The sequence below is a fragment of the Rousettus aegyptiacus genome, unplaced genomic scaffold, assembly GCF_014176215.1.
Source record: "Rousettus aegyptiacus isolate mRouAeg1 unplaced genomic scaffold, mRouAeg1.p scaffold_m13_p_10, whole genome shotgun sequence".
NCBI lineage: Eukaryota > Metazoa > Chordata > Mammalia > Chiroptera > Pteropodidae > Rousettus > Rousettus aegyptiacus.
The window spans coordinates 64,912,380-64,929,410 of NW_023416285.1; the positions used below are offsets into that span (position 1 = coordinate 64,912,380).

General features: G+C 39.9%; 1 protein-coding gene and 1 long non-coding RNA gene across 5 annotated transcripts in view; one reads left to right on the plus strand and one right to left on the minus strand.

Moving 5' to 3' along the window:
* Positions 1-3,566: 3,566 nt before the first annotated feature.
* On the minus strand, positions 3,567-15,957 carry LOC118608681. Its single transcript, XR_004953112.1, has 3 exons — positions 15,863-15,957; positions 13,120-13,192; positions 3,567-4,472 (listed from the first exon to the last, which is right to left on the minus strand). It is a non-coding gene; the product is annotated as an uncharacterized LOC118608681 (long non-coding RNA).
* The window catches only part of LNX1 (ligand of numb-protein X 1), a 159,938-nt gene continuing 157,949 nt past the window's right edge, over positions 15,043-17,031 (plus strand). For all 4 annotated transcript variants that reach the window (XM_016119589.2, XM_016119594.2, XM_036227933.1 and 1 more), the window contains exon 1: positions 15,043-15,393. The gene's annotated coding sequence lies outside the window, so the exon portion shown is untranslated. The remainder of the gene's footprint in view (positions 15,394-17,031) is intronic.

Genomic DNA, 17,031 nt, shown 5'->3' on the forward strand with positions numbered 1-17,031 from the left:
CCAGTTTTGAATCTCAGAGTGCAACTGTCTTATACCTGTCACAAATCATACCCTATTCCAAGAGTAGGCTGTCTGATATCCCATGTCTCCAGGCAGCATCACTTTTAGCCTTATGGCTATTTGTTCATTGCCCCTTTAGGCAAAGGGGGTTGTTAACAGATAATTATGATTACCCAATATCTGGTATGAGAAGCTCACAAAACACATAGCGAAACTTAGTGAGGTTTTTCTAAGTCAAAACCCAAGAAAAAAGCTGATGACCACTCCACAGTGAGTACCATGAAGTAGGCAAAAATCAAAGTAGACAAGAATGAAAATGCCCTCTGAGTAATTTAGAGTGAGACTGACTAAATTTTGGCTTGGGGTACTGAGGCAGTGTGGAAATTTTTTCCTTTGGAGGTCTCTTAGTCATAAATATGCAGACATTTAACAGAATTTGTTTGTGTGATTGACTTCATAAAGGCAAAGAAATAGACTCCATCAATTTCCCAATCTATAATTATAAGGAGTTCATATTTACCTTATTTCAAGAGGGAAACAGCATTGATGACCCAATTCTTCCTTTATAAAAATGTGTGTGGTATTTTTAAAATTTGACACTTACATCTAAAGGTTGTAGTTTTCAGAGTCCAAGGTTTACAATGGATCAGGGCTGGATTACTGAAAAGGAGACCCAGGTGGAAAGAGCAGGGGGATGTGGGTTAAATTCCTGCCATTTTGAAGAATTAGGTCTTCTTAGAGAAAGATTACTTTCCTTATACTTGTGCTGTCCCATACAGTAGCCACCAGCCATATATGGCTATATCAATTGGATTTAAATTAGGTGTGGAGCTTCAGGATAACATGTGGACAGAAACAGTTCTTAGTACAGAATCATCTCCTTTTTGTTTTTGTTTTTGTTTTTGTTTTTGTTTTGTCTTTCTGAGATGTTTGAAAGTGGTAACACAGGGTTTGGTCACCTCAAGAACATTTGGCAATAAATTTTTCTTTTAAAATGATTATTTTATTTATATGGGCAAATAATTTTTGACAAAAAAGCCAAAAACATACAGTGGAGAAAGGAAAGCCTCTTCAATAAATGGTGCTGGGAAAACTGGAAAGCCACCTGCAAAAGAATGAAAATAAACTATTGTCTAGCACCACACACCAAAATTAACTCAAAATGGATTAAGGACCTGAATATAGGACCTGAAACAATAAAATGCATAAAAGAAAACTTTGGAACTAAACTCAAGGACCTTGAACTTAAAGAGAATTTTATAAATTTGACCTCAAAAGCAAGGGAAGTAAAAGCCAAAATAAATGAATGGTACTACATCAAACTAAAAAACTTCCACTCAGCAAAAGAAACCATCAACAAGGTAAAAAGACAACCATCCGAATGAGAAAATATATTTGCAAGCAATGCCCCGAAAATGGGCTAATATCCAAAATATACGAAGAACTTGTAAAACTCACTAACAACAAAAAAACCCACAAATGATCCAATCAAAAAATGGGCAGAGGACCTGAACAGACACTTCTCCCCAGAGGACATACAAATGGCCAACAAATATTTGAAAAGATGCTCAACATTGCTAGTGATTAGAGAAATGTAAATCAAAACCACAATGAGATACCATCTCACACCTGTTAGAATGGCTATAATCAACAGGGCAAGCAATAACAAGCGTTGGAAAGGATGTGGAGAAATAGAAACCTTCATACACTGCCGGTGGGACTGTAAATTGGTACAGGCACTATGGAAAATAGTATGGAGTTTCCTCAAAAAAACAATAATTGATCTACCATATGATTCAGCAATCTCTCTACTGGGTATTTACCCCAACAACTTGAAAACTTATTTATATTTGAAAAGATATTTGCACACCAATGTTCATAGCAGCATTATTTACAGTGGCTAGGACATGGAAGTAACTGAAGTCTCCTATGATAGATGATTGGCTAAAGTAGCTATAGTACATATATACAATGGAATATTATTCAGCCATAAGAAGAGATGAAATACTGCCATTTGCAACAACATGGATGGACCTCGAGATAATCATGGCTAAGCGAAATAAGCCTGACTGACAAAGTTGAAAATCACATGATATCACTTACATGTGAGATAGAAACCTGAAAGCAACAAATGAACAGGACAAACAAACAGAGGCTCATGGATGTAGACTATAGACTAGTGGTTACCAAAGGGTAGGCGATAGGGGAGGAAGGGAGAGGTGGACAGGGTAAAGGGGGTCAAATAAAGGGGGCTTGGGGGAAGATGAAGGGGGTAAAGGAGATCAAATATATGGTAGCTGAAGGAACTGGACTTTGAGTGGTAAATGCACAATAGAATATACAGATGTCGAATTATAATGTATACCTGAAAAATACATAATTATATTAACCAATGTTACCCCAATAAACTTAATTTAAAAAATAGTCTGTTTTGCATGCACAGAAAAAGTTTAGAAGGATACACACCAAATGACTAACAGTGGGACTAAGAGTGGGACTATCCCTGTACAAAACAGAGAAACCATAAGTCGCTTCACATGTGATCTAAAGTGGCACAGGAAGGCCACAGGGCAGAAGGAGAATGAAGAGAGGGGCGAGAGGTTGGGGAGAAACCGAAGGACTTTCACTTGTTCCTTTATCCACTTCTGGGTTGTGTTCTTCTTTGATGAGGATGCTTTAATTTTTAATGTGAGAAAATTAATAAAGAGACCTAAAAATAAATAAGCAAGCAATTAAACATGTTTCCAAAATTCTAGCCAATCTCATTTTTTCTTCTCTAAGAACAAAGATTGTAAAGAATGAAAAACAAATGTTTTGGAAGAAATCTTGACTGCTTTCACCTGCCATATGTTTGGCTGGGTCCAAAGCAGCTGGCATGGCATTGTTTACCCACAGTGTTTGCATGACTTTTGTTGGCTTTGTGTCCTGGGCTCTGCAATTCTAAAATTAGCATGAGGCCAGCTGGGAACGTTCCTTTCCTTTACCCTCAATATCAGACAAACAGAGATTTGAGTTCTTTGCTTTGCCTGGTGAACTTCCATGCATTCAAAGACTAAATCTTCACCCTATTTAGGTGTCAAAGTCACTGAGAAGCTGTTTCCTCTTTATCCATATGGTTAAATAGAGATTGAAACGTTTTACTCTGTTAAACAATTTAGCTGGTCTATTCTGCTGCCTACAAGCACTTAACACTAATATCTAGCAACATATGCCAAAACATTTTATTATTCTTTTTGTCACATTGTCAATTTTTTTAATATTTAAAGGAAATCCATGGTGTTATTAAGCTCAGAAAATTATATTCTGAAATGTTTTCTCAACTTTCATTTGCATTTGGTTTTTGATGAATTATAATAATCCATACCCATGAGCTGGGAAACTTTTAAGCTTACTTACTAGTAAAAAGACTTTGACAGTAGAAAAAAAACAGACAGATAGACAGATAATAGATAATATATCAATGAATATCTATCTATATTCTTCATAGGCAATGTAGATAGATAGATATAGATAGATATTACATAACTATATTATTTATTTTTTTCTCTATTGCCTATGAAGAATAAATGGGGAGGTTGCTGGAAAAGGTGGAAAGAGCCTTATGTAGTACAATTAAAGTGTAAAATCTGTGAATGAACAGCCACATGGGAGGAAGATTGGATAGGAAGAGCTTCGGCCTATAACACAGCTCTGAGAAAGTCTTTGCCAGGCTGGTTGAGGAGTCTTGAACAAAGGCAGCCCGTTAGACAAGTCCCCCCTGGACATGAATGTTTCAGCTCTAGTCGCTTCCCCTCCCACCACTGCACTCAGTAATCATTGGGCAGCAGCCTGGAGAAGCCTGGCATTGGCATGAATGCTGTAGTAGATCTGATGTGAAGGCAGCAAGAGGCTGTTAGTCAATGACACTCCCCACAGCAGGTTCTCTTAAGGGAGATCTGAGTAGGGCACTGTATTCATTTTCTAGGGCTGCTATAAAAAATACCACAGCCTGAGAAAAATTTATTTTTCTCCCAGTTCTGGAGGCTAGAAGTCCAAGATTAAGGTGCTAACACAGTTGGTTTTCTCTGAGGGCCATGAAGGAATGATCGGTTGTAAGTCTCTCTCCTTGGCTTATAGATTGTTGCCTTCTTCCTCTGTTCCCACACAGTCTTTCCTCTATGTACATCTGTGCCCAAATCAAATGTCCCCTTTTTATGACACTAATCACCTTGGATTAGGGCTCATGTTGGATAATGACCAGATTTTAACTTGGTTACCTCTGTAAAGACTCTGTCTCCAAATATGGTCACATCCTGATGTTCTGGGAATGGAAACCTCAATATGTGAATTTGCGGGGTACACAATGCAAACCTTAACATGAACCTCTATGGTCACCGCAGTCCAACCCTGACTCCACATAGTTTCACTTCTCCACATGGGTTCAGGGAACAGCTCCCCCAAATCTCGTACTGGCTTCTCTTCCTGAGAGAAAACTGAGAAGAGGGAAATTAGTGGATAAGCTATGGCCCATATGGCTATGTAATGAGTCCCAGGCAGCAACGGGCACTCCTCTTTTCCCTCCACCACTGTCCATTTTTAACTATCACTCCCAACAATCACCTCAGCAAGTGTTGGCAGCTCACCTGATGGTGCAAAATTTGCCTATACTAGTTTGCCCTCAGTGAGGTTATTATTTAGGGCAGTGTAATCTGAAATAAAAACATTTTTGTTCTCCACCAAAACTATTCTCAAGACTGTATTCCTTTCTGGGAATATCAGAGAATGAGGACTCTGTTTTCCAGTGAGGGCATACAGAAATTGAAGCCATTTTAGATTTTCAAACTTTCAAAGTATAGATAACCATTCCTATGAGAAATAAAGTTTTGAAAATTAGTCATGGTGAGAGGCAGCACAGACCATGTTTTCTGGTCCATAATCGGGAGGCACTTTCAATTCATATTTCTAATTCTCCCTTATTGCAACAATTAGTGCTGGGCTTTTGCACAGCCAGATCAGTTGGAGATAAATCTTTAAACTAGGGTTTCTCTCACTTAAAGAAGTAGCTTTTTCCCTTTGGACTTTTAATAACAGTCATTTTAAAATTATGAAACTTGTTGTTAATAACTTTTCTTGTGTTTGTGGCAAAAAGAGTAGACGCAAGCAGGAGTGTGATTATTACATATGAAATTTGTGCTCCGGATTCTTCTTTCAGGATTTCTTTTGTTTAAAACACAATTTCAAAATACCCAGGTTACAATTAATTAAATTTTCTGGGAGGCAGCATGACTTAGAATTGTTTTTGTTAGGTTGTTTTCAGCTATGAGTAAAAGGATACTTCCATTAGAAGTGGTCTTAAGCAAAAAGGAATTTAATAATCTCACAAAGCTAGAATTTAAAAGGTAGGGAAGCAGAGCTGGGTCTGGATGGGCAGATTGGCAGCAACATTCAGGATATGAGGTCTTTCCACCTCTCCCTCAGCTGACCTTTCCTAAGATTCCATTGGCCAGTATTGGGTCACATGTGCATGATCTAGGTGCATGGGATATTGGGAAGGGAATGTATCTCCGGCCTCTTCTAGGAAGGAAGAATGGTGGGAGTAGGCAGCCAGCAGTTCTTTCACACAGAAGTAGATGTGATCAGAGCCTCTGGGATCAAACTGATAAGAACACTGGTTTCTCTACTTGTTACCACTGTAAATTTAAGCAAATTACTTAGTTATTCTATGACTTAGTTTCCTCCTCCACTGTGTGAATTAACTGCAACAATATATGTAATGCCCTTTTAATATATTCTGTCACAGGTGAGTGTAAAACATCATTATTATTTGCACATTTAGAGTCACAGAAGGTCTCCTGCAACCTGGGGTTCATCCACAAGCTCTGGCTGAGAAAACTGACTGATAAATTGAATTTAAATTACCTTCAAGCTAAGTTTTTACAGGACCATAACCACTATTATTATCTTCAGTACTTCAGACTTAATGCTTATTATTGTCATAATATTTTTTAAAAAGCTTTTAGTTGGCGGCCTTGTCTATCCAATCTATTTCCAAAAAAGCTCTCAGAAATAGAAAAAGTGTCTTTGGGTCTTACAGGAAGAGCCAACCACCTCTAAGATTCCATCTACTTTTCTCTCACATACTCACCCTTTGTATTTTCACATTGGGTTCTTTGGTCTGTTTCTTTCTCACTAGAGAGAAAGTACTAGTTTATTAGTTCCACACCGTTCTAACCTTTTCTCAGCTCTGTTTCTCAATCTCTTGGCTTTAAACTAAAGCAAATTCAGGAAGAGGACATAAACTAGCTATTATTATTATTTTTTATTTAATAAATTTAGTGGTTAGAAAATAATCATGGGGACATAGAGTACAGCACAGGGAATATGGTTAATAGTATTGTAATGGTTGTGTGTAGAGCTAAATGGGTGCTAGAGTAATTGGGGAGATCATCTCATAAATATACAAATGACTAATCAACGTGCTATATACCTGAAGCTAATAAAACATTTAAAAATTTAATAAATTTAGTGAGATAGAAATTGGCACAACCATTCTAAAGTGCAATTTGGTACATCAAATAATTGAATGCATAATTTCCTTAACACAGCAATTCTACTTCTATGAGTATAAGCCATAAAGAGAATAAAGTGCATAAAGCATTACTTGCATTAGCAAAAATTTTAACAACTTAAGTTAAAATTAATAGTTAGTGTGTTATATAATTATGACATTTCCATATTATGAAATTTCCATATTGGAACATTTTTTTAAAACACGAGGAAGATCTGCACATACTGACATGAAAGGATATCCACAATATATTTTCACTCATCTTAAGTATGAATTTAAAAACAAAATATAGACCATTGTTTAACATATTGTATCAGTTCTCTATTGCCACATAACATGCCATTCCAAAAGCTTTAGCACCTTAAAATAACAATCATTTATTTATTCATGATTTTGTGGTTTGGTAATTTGGGTTGGGATCAGCTAAGAGCACTTGTCTGGACTCACTCATACACCCTGTGCTGTTGGCTGGACTCACTCATATACCTGAGGCTTACACAGGGGTGAATGGGACAGGTCTCTCTACCTAGCCTCTCTAACTGTGTTCCCATGCTCAAGGGGGCTAGTCCAGCCTGTTCACATGGCAACAGCATTCAAAGAGGGTGACAACAGAAATGGTAACTCTTACAGTCTTGGCTTAAAATCCCCACAAGTCATTTCTGTCCATTTCTTTGATGAAAGCAAGTTGCAAGGCTAGACTAGAATCAATGAGTGAGAAAATAGACTACGCTTCTTACTGGAAGTTGCTGTACTATCATTCGAAATGCCCCCAATCATCTTCATTTCCTACGGTTCATGCCTTTGTAAAATCCCCTCCCACACAGAACCTGGTCTAACCTGTGTGACCAATAATAGAATATGGCAGAAGTGGTGGTATGTGACTTCTGAGGCTAGATTACAATAGTAATAGCACCTTCCACCTTGCTCTCTTGGACCACTTTCTATGGGGGAAGTCAGGTGCCATTCCAGGAGAAATTCAAGTAGCCTGTGAAAGGCCCAGATGAAGAGAAACTGAGGCCTCCCGCCAATTGCTGGTACCAATATGTCAGCAGCGGGAGTAAGCCACCTTAAAGTGAATCTTCCAGCCTCAGTTAACATCTGACTGCAACCTTGTGAGAGCCTACAAACCCCCAGATCCCAGAAACACTCAGTCAAGCCACTCCCTAATTCCTGATCAAAATAAATTGTAACAGGTAGTAAATGATTAGTGTTATTTTTTTTTCCCCCTCTTTAATTCTTCTGTCTCCTACTTCCACCCTTGACTAATGGATGTTGCCATTTCCCCTTAAGAACTGGATCTCTGAAGGCAGGCGTCCCCTTCCACACGCTTGTTGTGCGCACCCAGGTACTGGGTCCCCTGGGGCCTGGCACCCCAAGTGCACTCAAGGAGCCAGGGATATGGTCCATGGCTCCACCTGAGGCGTGAACCCAGGACTTCCTGCGTGTACAGCAGACATGCTAACTGCTACACTATGGAGCCACCCCTGATCGGTGTTATTCTAAGTAAATTGTAGAGTGATTTGTTCTACAACATTAATAAATACAAGGTGCAAATAACTTGTGACTTCTGCATATGTGTATGTGTATATATGCACATACACACAGATAATAGAGATATATTCATATATTAAATATACATAAAATGATTATCCCTAGAGACCAAGACAAAGGTGTGCATGTGTGCATGTGTAAGTACGCATGTGTGCATACATTATTGTTGACGTGGGGCACTAAGTGGCAGGCAGAATTTCTGCTCCATGATCTTTTTTCATCAAACCTTATTTGAGTCTTTTCACTGAGTGTTTTACTTCGATGAATTTTTTAAGCCAGACCTAATTTCTCTTGATATCTCAAAGCATCTTTGTATGCACGTGTATATAAGCAACTGGGTGGCGAAGGAGGTACAAACGCGTTTGAGAGACCCTAGAGGCCACCTGGCCTCATGGCTTCGGACCTTTAAGGTCTAGTCACTTTACAGCATGCCTCCAGAACATCAGCCGGATTTGAAGTGCAGAGATGAACATTCTCTGACCCAGGATACATGGAGACTACAGTAATGAGGCTACTACAATGAGATTTAAGTGTTCATGTTCCTAAATGAGATTTCCCAGAAAAGACAACATCTAACCTAGTCACTGAAGTGTAGTTAGTACATACTGCTCTATCTGGTTTAGAACACTAAGCATCTGTTTGAAAAAACAAAAACAAAAACAAAAACGAATACAAAATGGGTCCAGCTGTTTGAACCAATTGAGAGAACTCCACATTTAAAAACAAAATGCTCCTATATATGTTTCCAATTGCTTTTTCATTGCAATGGGGTTTTAAAAATCAACTGACCCAATCAATTAATCGGCGCAATTGGCCAGGCCTTTTCAAAATAAGGAATCTAAAGACATTTGTCCACTGAAAATACAGTTAAGTGCCGTAGTATCTTCAGATTTTCACCTCAAAGTTTGAGATAACTCCATGATTTTTTTTTTCTGAATTGTAATAAATCTGGTATGCCCTTTAAATTTTTCTTTCCATTCATAGTATTCATTATTGCTGTTTTATTTATGTATCGTGTTGACTGTAGCCTCAGGGCGGGAAACAAAATCCTGGAGAATACTACAGCCCTTGCCTGTTATGAAACCATTTGTTTGGTTCTCTTCTCCATGACTGTCCCAAAATGTACAATATTTAGTCTCACGGCATTTCACAGAGCCCTGGAAAAGGTAGTTTCACCTTAAAGGTAAATATCCCTAATTTTTTAAAAAGTATGAAATAAAGAAATATAAATGTAAAGATGGCATCTTCCTAATCCTGGGGGTATAACCAAATTACTTAGGATTTCTAATACTTGTGACAGTACAAGAGTTTAAATCTATGTGTTCTTCCTACTCTCATTAAAAACTCAGAGATATTATAAATCTAATTTGATTTTTCTTGATGTAACAACTCATTTTATTTATCCTTATTGCTTTTAGAGCCTTCTCTGCCCTCAAATCCCCTTCTGTATAGTAGTCTGGGGCACCTTAAGGGTAGAAATATGAAAGAAAAAGCATTCCCCAGAGATTGCAAGCCAGTTCTTTCTGATAGGAGGGACTGCACCACCGACAGGTAGTTTGGGATTTATACAGTGCCGGTTTGAGAGCTACATATCTGATTTGTATGCCCAACTCCGGCACTCACTGTGGTTTTAAGAAAGGCCCTACAGCCTTCTCGGACTATTCCCTTCGGTAATATGAGACTTATTTGTGAGCAAAGCATAGCAAAACTAGTATATGAATGGCAAAAGTATAGAACAGAAATCTTAGATGTGAAGAGAGAATGCACAGTATTTGATTGGCTTGACTCAAGGGCAAAGCTGCTATCATAAATTTCCTCAACGAATTTGTGTAGGTTTTATTGAAAACTCTAGGCTATAGGAAAATTTTATTTTAGCACTGGTTTTTGAGACAAGGCAGATAATTGATTTATGTACTTTCTAAATCCAGTGTGAGATTTATTTTCACATGCTTTTTTAGACATAGGTATAGAAAAGTTGTTTATGAGAAAAACAAATTAAAATGTAACATAAATTACTGAAGTTGAGGAGAAGGGAATATCCCTTCTAGTTGAGGAAAGAAATAGAGAAAAAAGTATTTTGATATAGTAGCTACTTTCTGGATACTCTAAGGAGCTGGATTAAGAGGAATGCAGAGAGTTTATGCCACCTTCCATGAACAGTGAGACCCACAAGAGTCTGAGTCTTCCAACCAATACCAGGAAAGAAAATGGAAGCATGAAAGCAGAGACCAGGGTCAGCCGGCCTGGCATCCCCTCATGGTCTGCCTAAAACAGGGAAACTAAAGACTGTGCCAGCATCCCTTGCTGTCATCCAAGTCTGGGCACGCAAAATCCGGGATGCAGAGGCCCTTGCTCGTTAGGGGGCCCGAGAAAGGTCTCCCTGTCTGGCCAATCACATTGATTCTTACTCCCTTTTTGGGAAGAGCTTTGGGACGTGACTGAAAGCCCCGGTCTACATTGCTCCCTCTTGGGGAGTGAATCGAAAGTAGCTTCCAAAACATGGGCAGGAAAATAAACATTTCCTGCTTCTGCCTCAACACAAATAAATACGACCTCTGTGTGAATAAATTATCTCGTAGGCCTTCCCAACGTTGTCAGAAGCGTGCTAATTAGGACCCAAATTGAGATGAAATGTCAAGGAGGGTGTGGCTGATGATGAGTCATCATATATTTGAAAATTCATATAAAACACAAACTAGGCAACTCCCGCTTAGAAGGAGATTTTGTCTTGAGAGATTTTTCTTCTCTACTTTTTTCGGTATGTTGGTTGTTAGAATTTGGAACACATTTTCCCCCCTAAACTGATGTTCTAAATCTAAGTGGTATTTGGTTTCCCAGAGCTGGCCCCTAAATGTTTTTATAACAGTACAGTTTCCACTCTACTGTATTGTTTTTTGTGGACAACGAATTACAAAATTTAACATGGAAAGCCAGAAACACAGTCCACCCCTAGTTTTACCCCCACCAGTGTCCCTGGGCTTGGGAACTACACTTTCAGAAGTCATAAAAAGTGGTGCCAAGGAAGGGACTTAGTTAGAGTCTCTAAGGATACAGTGATTTTCTAATTCTCTATGTTGTACACAGGGGAAACTGTGTCTTCATCTGAATGAGTACAAGTACTCCTCAACAGCTATTTAAGAAACTCTTCCTTAAGTTATCTGAATTGAGAGAGAAAAAGATTTTCTCATTCAGTTACTCATTCCTTCATTCAACTTTTTTTTTTTTTTTTTTTTTGGAACCTGTAATGCCCCAGGCTCTGGACATGTAGTTGTGAAAAAAATAGACATAGTTCCTGCCTAGTTGTTGGTAGAGAGGTGGGTGTAGGAGGGTAAAGTATATGTTACATATCAAGCAAATAAGCAAATAAGTAATATACTTACAAATCAGAGCGAGCACTAAAAAGGAAATGGGGATGTCTCTAGGAAATTATATTTAGGTGAGACCTGAAAGATAAGAAAGAATTAAGAAAAGAGAGAGAAGGAGTTTGTGTAGTTTTGTGGGGGTGGGTGAGAGCAGGGCTGGGGTGGAGGTCAGTACAAGCCAGTTCAGGAATAACAGAGCCATGAGATGAAGAAAAGCTTGAAATGTTTATGAGACTTATAACAGGCTAGTGTGCCCAGAGTGTGATGAACAGGGGAAGTGTTACCAAGGTAATGTTGGAGAGGTGAGCGTGTACCAAATTATGCCAAACCTAGTGGGCCAAGTCAGGAATTTTTTATGTCCTCCTTTGTACCATGGAAAGCCTTGAGGCTTTTAGATAGGCTAATGATATAATCAGAATTACTTTTTGAAAAGCCCAGTCAGGCTGGAATGTGGAGTACAGTTGTAGTAGAGGACCTGGATGCCGGGAGACCAGCTAGGAGACTGTTGCAGTAATCTGGGTGAGGGCCAAAGGGGTTCTGCAATTGTGGTAGTGGAAAGAGGAGTCAGTGTTTATAGCCGATATAAGTTTTGGATGTAGAATTAACAGGAGGCACTTAGGGATTGGACGTGGAACTAGAAGGAGAGGCTGAGGAAGAGGGACTTCCAGGATGGAGCACTTGGGTAGATGAAAGGGCCATTTGCTGAGATAGAAACAGGAGGAGGGACAGGAAGAGATGAAGAGTTGGCTTTGGCTATACAAGGTTTAAGGTGGCTGTGAGACACTGAGAATGTGATTGGAAACTCAGAAGAGCAGTCTCAGCCAGAGATACAAATAAGACAGTTTGTGGCACAGAGATTGTATTAAAGCCTTGGGTGGGGCGTTGGGCTCATCACAGCCCCTCCAATGTGTAGGTACAGGTAAGCAAACTGTCACTTACATGATTAGAGGAAGAAGAAAGTAATCAGTCTACAATGGTTCAAAGAAACCATTTCTATCTCTTATTATGAAAAATCCATGTTCACCCTGAGCATCTTATAAGAGTAAAAATGAGCCCAAAAGAAAGATAGCTCAGGTTCTGATTTCTTTATCACAGAACCCTGAAATGGCTGCTTTATAATTTTACATTTCTCAGATTTCACACCCTTTCCTCAAAATGCACCAAAAATGAGGACATTTTCTCCGCATAATACTTTTCTAGGGCACTCTAAAACCTGGGCCATTTTTTTCTTATATGGTGAAGCTGTGCTTGCTTTCCCGTAATGATTAGGATTTTGATTGCACATGAACATTTCTGCTGAGTCGGAGCTTGTCACTCACCTGGAATGTCCCACACGAAATGGAAAGGACACTCTAAAGCCATGAAGTTTGAGCAGAGACAAGTCTCCACACTGTGAGCTGCCAGGGAGTGAGTAATTCTGGCTTTGGAAAGGGCACATTTGTAAAGCTAAATTAATACGTCCTGTTTTTCATCCATGAATTCTCTCTGTTTCCAGTTTTAAACAGTCAGCTGCCTTGGTTACATGACCATGCAAAAAATATTTTTGGAGTTGTGTTTATTGTCAATCCCAGAATGGACTTGATTCTTGGAACCAATTTAATCAGTGCTGATCCAGATGCTCACAGGAGAGGAAGGAGAAATAAAGTCCATGTGACTTACCTTTCTGAATGAAAAAGCCCAAAGCCTCCAATAGTCCCCAAATCTGCAGTCTTTATTCCTTGGTGGTGAAAAGCTGTGAAGCAGATGGGAACATGAAAGTCTCCATGACATCAGCTCCTTTCCAACATTTTGGTTTTTCATTCCACATAAGATTGAAAAGCCCCATTTGACTCTTATAAATTGCCTTTCTTCATCAAAGAACTCTGAGATTGGAATCTATAAACATATCTGGACACTATGTTTAGTTGTAAACCACTGAGAAAGAAAAATAAAATGATATCTAAACCAAACGCACAGCTCCTTTCTAATAGTCTTTATCGCTGTAATGCCAATAAGTCTTGAGTCTCTGTTAAGAACAAAAAGCTATCCAACCCCAAGTTTAAAGGCCTGTGTGGACCCAGAGCAAAACACCCTAAAGTTCCACCAGACCAAGTCCAAGGGTAACAAGAGTGAGCAACTGCCTTGATGTCGCAACTTTTATATTTACAAAAACAGACAACTTGGACCCCGCTGGGAGGCATCTCCTTGTCTCCTAATTAACAGTTTTACTTTCTTTTGACCAGCGTCCAGCTTGCCTGGGTAACCACCATGGCATAGGAGAGCAAATGGCTAACCGTAGTAAAGATGAGGACAGTAAAGACCAAAAAAAGTTGCAGTATGACCTGATGACTGAAAAACACATGAGATGATTTCTTCTCACCAAGCAGAAATATCCAGGCTGGGAACTGAGAGTCATTTACTGCGTGGATATTGGTTAAAAGAAGCCTGTAACAGGCTCCTAAAGTCAAAAGGATAAACTCACCATCAGGCCATGACCAAAGTACACACAAAAGCTGGGAGATTCACAGAGCACTTCCTTGTTGGTAAATCAGAATTTCCGTAGAGAGCCAGGTGCTAGCAGCCAGCACCCCCTTGGATTAGAGAGAAGAGAGGGTCCCCGGGCTGGGAGTGTCCTACAAATGATCTACATAAAGACAGCACTGATTCCCAGCTCCAGGGAGAGACCCTTTAACTAACTGATGATCCATGTTTTTGTCTAGAATTCTATTCCCAGAGCTAAGAGTTTATTTAAGGAAGCCCTTCGGCCATCGCCAGAGCTTTCAGTCCACAGAAATGCTTAAGCTGACTAGGGAGAAAAGCAAGACTAAAAAAGTACATTTCCAGAAAGGCAATTTTTACCCTTGTAAAATTTAGCTGGATCATGTTGCAGGAATTACTTAATCTCTCAAATCCTCAATTTCTGCATTTATAAAATTGGAATGAGAATTATAGGATTATGGCGAGAATTAAATAAAATGATGCAGGTCAGATAATTAGCACAGGACCTGGCAGACAGTAGGCACTCAATAAATGTTAGCAAAGATGCTGCTACTGCTGCTGCAGCTATTGGAAAGTAAGTAGAAGAAATCCTATGTAAGCAATAATCCTGTATCTTTAGAGTTAAAAGTTTTAACTAGCGTTAGCCATAAACGTGCTCAGTTCTTTTGCCTACAAACATTAGCCAATGTTTGGTTATGAGAGACACGGCCGATGGAAAATCTTGGAAAGCCTTGACAAGGCATTGGAACAGGTCAGAACTGCTTGATTTGTCTAATGTAGATTTCAGTGCACGTTTCTTTGCATACTTAAAAAGAAAAAGATGCCCAGGATTCTAAGACCCATCTAGGTCCCAGCCTGATGACAGCCCAGGCTTCATGATGACCTGAAGATGCAGTGACCCTGTGTTTATTTCCTTGTTGATTCCTTTTCCTGGCTCAAAGCTCCCTTTCCCATTGCCTGCAGGAAAACATCCAGGGGTGCGGTAGGTCTGACTTGGCAGGAGTAAAAGGGAACAAAAAGATCTTGGCTTTTGGCAAGAGCAGAAGGAAGTTTGAGGGGCCCTCAACCCCATCGAAACCAGAGCAGTTGTCACTGATGCTAATGAGGGCCTGCTCTGTGGAGAGCGGCTCTTCCTGGAAGCTCTCTAGAAGCTGCTCTCAGATTCGCGGATCAGCTCCTTCTGTGACATTGTGAGTTAGTCATCCGCAGCTCTCATGTGCAGCATGCTAAGCGTTCTGGGAACACAGAGGAACCTTGCAGAAGGGGCAAGGGGTGAGCTGATTAACTCCTGAGTGTGCAAGGTGGAGTGGTTTTTGTGCATGTCTGGAAGACAGAACACAAGAAAGAGAAAGAACAATTTTCCTGGGCTATTACTGAGTCAGAAAAACTCAGCTCCCAAGTGGACTGTCCCCTGAGGCCTTACACCAGTGGGAACTGACCCACAATGCAGCAAAGGTAAGAGGCCTGGTTCTTCTACCAGGTAGCTTCTCATGCAATTTGAGAAAACTTTGCCTGTTGACTACCTCAGCCCAGCCTCCCACCATGCCCCTACCACACATGTGTGCACGCGCGCACGTGCGCACACACGTACACACACACACATACTCCAAGTTGTTGAGGAGAATCTAGAAATAGAAATATCTAGTTATGTTTTTTTCAAAACACTCTAGAAAGGCCTCAGGACGTTTGCTCTCTTTATGTCTGGCTTTTTTCTGCACTGGTCTTCGTGGAAACCTTCTTTTACTTTCAAAAGTAAAAACTGCTTTTTATTTACTAGCCAAATAGGTCAGTAAAAACGTAAGCAACTCCACTAATGGCAACTGGATTTATATAACATTATTCTTCATCAGTATTCACAATACAAGCACACATTTTATTTCATTCCTGTGGTAGAAATAGGCATCGCCTTTGCAGTTTTACTCACCGAGAGACAGGTCCAGAGAAACTGTGATTCGCCCAACAGCATATCTTATCTCTATTTCTGCCTCTTTTCAGAAGAACAGTGACTCTACTTTCTAAACCAAATATTGGCTATATTCTCTGTCACATATTCTGGCAAATGATCTGGTGAGAGGATGGAATTTTAGAAGTTGGAACTTTCCTCGAAAACCCAGAAAAAGATAGTCACAGTATCCAGGTACAATATGGTACTTTGTTATCTATTCCTGTTTACTTCCATTCCTGGGCAGTGAATCCAGTTTAACAAATATTGATAAATGCTGTACCCTGTGCCCAACACTGGGTCACACGTCAGGGTGTGGTGCAAACTAAATTCCCAAGGAGTGCTGAAAGTGAGCAGAGCTGGGGCTGAGAGGGAGCAGGACGTATGAGAAGATTCTCCACAGCAAGTTAGCATCACACTTGGGCTTAGCCTAAAGTGCTGGCTTGGGCTGCAGGAGAGCTCCTCAGATACACACAACTCACTATGCAGGAATGTGCTCAGAGCAGGGGTAAAGAGCACAGACTATCTGGACATGAGTCCTGGTTCCACCGCCTACTAGCTCTGGGTCTTGGGATAGTTCAATTAACCCCTGTAACCTCAGTTTTCTCATAGGCAAATGAAAATGATGGTAATACCTGCCTCATGGAATTGTCTTTGTTGTAGCCACCAGCCCCCGAGAGACACATGGACCACCGGAACTCAGTGAGTTATAGGAAACACACTATTTATTCAGCCAGCTGGGTCTGCCAGGGGTACTCAGACCCCAAATTAAGCATCCCCAAAATGTAGAGGTACAGGGTTTTTAAGCCCAAAATCCCATTCTTCATTCTGTCTAAACACAAAGGTCTGTCTTTCTTCTATTCACTACCTGTCAACTCACAGGTCAGGTGCGTAAGTGGGGGTACAGAAGCAGAAAGCTTGTTTAGAATGTTATGTTCCTACAATCAAAGGCCTACATGCCCATAGCAATAGTCAAACAGTAATTTCCAGTAAGAGTCAATTTTTCAGCCACCACATCTTAAGGTTTAAATGAGACAATGCACATGAAGCCTTTGCTGCACAGAATAAGTGCTCGAGAAATACTGACTACTGCAAGGACCATGTGCCTGGAACATGCGGGTGAACAGATAAGGGGAGCCCTACCCTCAATT